Source organism: Capra hircus, chromosome 26, assembly GCF_001704415.2.
Source record: "Capra hircus breed San Clemente chromosome 26, ASM170441v1, whole genome shotgun sequence".
Lineage (NCBI taxonomy): Eukaryota > Metazoa > Chordata > Mammalia > Artiodactyla > Bovidae > Capra > Capra hircus.
In genome coordinates, this window is record NC_030833.1 from 17,746,859 (window position 1) to 17,750,177 (window position 3,319).

A 3,319-nucleotide genomic window follows, 5' to 3' on the forward strand; every position below is an offset into this window, starting at 1 on the left:
TTCTCTTTATCATCCCAACGAAAGTATTTGGCACAAGTTTTGAAGAGAAAGGGGAGGGGTGGAGCTATTGTAGTGCTGTAGCTTCTCAGCTGATTAAAGAATTATTATTGCTCCCTTCTTGTCGACTCCATCCCTGCCATCTACCTGCGCGCGCACACACACACACACATACACACACGTACACACACACGCACATCTATTGAAGAGCATAGCAGTTCACCCTCTACGTAATGATGAACACCTTTCTGGAATCCATGCTCACGTGTCAGCCGCTTTGTGTCGGAATGGATGCATTTGACCCTGCACGTTCATTGCACATCTTACCAGCTGCTGTTTAGATTTCACTCTGAATAGTTTGTGTCCTCAGCAGAAAGAACAAAGTGGAAAGAGATGGGCACCCTCTGGGGCTTGTTCTAGAGACATGAGGCAACCATTAGCAAAATGGAGTGGCCAAGAGGTGGCAGCTCCAAATGTCCTGCTGGAAAGTTGAACAAGAGCAGAAAAGATGTTGCCCTGGGAGCTGGAGGCACTGCATGGAGCTGGGGCGCTCAGGTAAGTCTCTTTGCATGGCCAGGTCTGGTTTCTTCCCCAGCAAGACTGCACCAGATTTGGGCCTAGATTGTATGATGGCCAGGACTAACTTTATACACACACAGACACACACAAACATATATAGTTGCACCAGGTCTTAGTTTTGGCATCTGGGATCTAGTTCCCCAACCAGGGATCAAACCTGGGCCCCCTGCATTGGCAGTGCAGAGTCTTAGTCACTGGACCACCAGGAAAGTCTCCAAGGCTAGCTTATAATCCATTCTTGTTATCACCTCTCCTTCAGAAACACGCCCAGAACAGGGCTCTCCCTTGCAGGGACAGTTGGCTCCATCACTCTGCAGCCCTCCACTCCACCTTAACTCTGGTCATCCCCCTGGAATCAGGTGGCATGAACATCAAGGGCAGGTCGGGAAGGGGAAGGACACAGAGGGCTCTGTGTACCCAGGATGGCTGTGGACGTGGCTGGGGACGCGCAGCGGGAGGAGGGTCTGTCCTCCCCTGTCTGCTCTCATGAATTATATTTCTCGGAGGCACTTGTCCTTTCAGCCTTGGCCTCAGACCTGCCCCCACCCATCCTCAGGCTGTCGTACAGTGCTCTTTGTTGAGTCACAGAAGACTCCAAAAGGTGGGCTCTGGGACAAAAGCCTCAATCAGGAGGCTTTTGGGCCAGTTCAGTCACCAGCTTTCCTTGGAACCACTACCACTGTTAGAAGGAAGAAGAGCCATGTTTGGACCTAGATAAGTCCTGGGAAAGAGTAGCTGGCTTCCCGCACTGGAAAGGAATGAGACTGGATGAGGAGCAGCCTGCAGCCCCATACCACATTCCTCTCCATCCTAAAGCTTCCGCACCTCCCCCGCCTCCCAGTGGCATACAGGGACTCAGAGTCAGGACAGGCTGCTTCTTCCAGGCCTTGGTTGACACTCCCCAGTGGCAGAGAGCCAAGAGTGGAAACCAGGCTTCTCTGCTCAGGAACAGGTTCTTTTCTGGAGGGGAAAAAAGGATGGGGGATTATCATCAGCCTCTTCCAGAGCTATCGAAAATGAAGGTCATTTTCCCTTTAATGCCGTCCTTGTGCAGGTTCTGTGTTCTGCAGCCTCTCAGAAGATACACGGGCCTCTCCCCGTGACCCAGGGCAGTGATGCTCCCTCAAAGTGCTCCCCCTGGTCCAACAGCCATCCGGTCAGCCGAGAATGGCAGATTCCACGACCCCACGCCAGAACTAGTGCATCAGAATCTTTGGGTTGGGGTACACCTTGAAATCTACCCTGAGACTTCCTTTTGGGGAACAAAGCCATTCATGTGGGAGAAAGCCCCTAGAGCAGAATCTTCATGACAAGTACCCCAGCTGGTTCAGCTTCAGGTGGAATGTTTTGGGAGGAAGAGAGGGCTGGGAGCAGGCTCACCTCCCTCATGGTACAGGGAAGAGCATGGACTGGAGCCAGGAGTCCTGTGTCCTCCTAGCACTTTTGGGAGCCATATAGACACTTCAGTGTCTAAGTCTTCAGGTGCTTCTTCCCCCCAGTGTGGGGAGGCTGAAGGGCCTGTGAGCTAAGGCTTGTCCATCCATCTCATCTTAGTTTAAATGTCTGGGCAAAACAGAAGGAGGACTTCTGGGCTTCAAAACAGTGTATTGACCCCTACTGTTGATTCCCAGACAGTTTTATCTTGATGGTTTTTTAATTCCTTCAATAAGATGGCTTGATTTCTACTTATGAAGGTTTAATACATAAATATATTAAAATACATATATTATTTATTTACTACACCTGTATTTATTTTTCATTATAAACATGACATATGCTCATAGTAAACAAAAGAGAGAGCAATTCAAACATTACAGAAATGCCTCCCCCCAAAGGCCAACTGTGATCATACTTCTCAGAGATGATTCTTATTGACAATTAGATGTATGTTCTAAGAAGACCAAAAACAAAAAAAGATTGTCTGAGCAGCAGTGGCAGAGCTAATCTTTGCTAAGTGCTCACTCCCTGTCAGGCAATGCGTCAGGTGCGGTATGCAGACCATCCATTTCAACCTTACAAAAAACCCCCACGGGAGAATTTCTTTCCCTAATTAGGGTTGGGGAAATTTCATACATACCAACCCAGTCATTTTTGTAAAAGTGTGATGATGCTCCACTTACTGTACGGCAACCTGCTCCTTTCATTCTTAAGGCATTGTGCACATCTTACCTAATCGTAAATGTGAAACTTGAAACATCCACAGAACGTTCACTTACATGAAGTCATTATAATTAAGCAATTCCCAAAGGATTTCTGTGGTGGTGTAACAAACAATGCTACTGTGAACAACTTTTTAACATATCTTTGTGTATTTGTGTGAATATTTCTGTAGGATAAATTTCTAGAAGAGGAAACAGTAGGTCGATATACACATATCAAATCATTATAGAGTACACCGTAAACTAAGGCAGTGTTATACGGCCACTACATCTCAGTAAAACTGGGTAAAATGCAGACCCTTAATTCCAATAGATCTTTACAAAAATAGAGAAAGAAACAGATCCAACAGGGCATATGAATAAACATTTTAATACTTTTCTGTACAATCTAGATGACAGAAAATAAACTGTATTTGAGTGTCTCATCTATGTACTGGAAGTGTTAGTTACTCAGTTGTGTCCGACTCTTTGTGACAGCAGCCCACCAGGCTCCTCTTCCATGGGATTCTCCAGGCAAGAATACTGGAACGGGTTGCCATTCCCTTCTCCAGGGAATCCTCCCAATCCAGGAATCAAACCTGGGT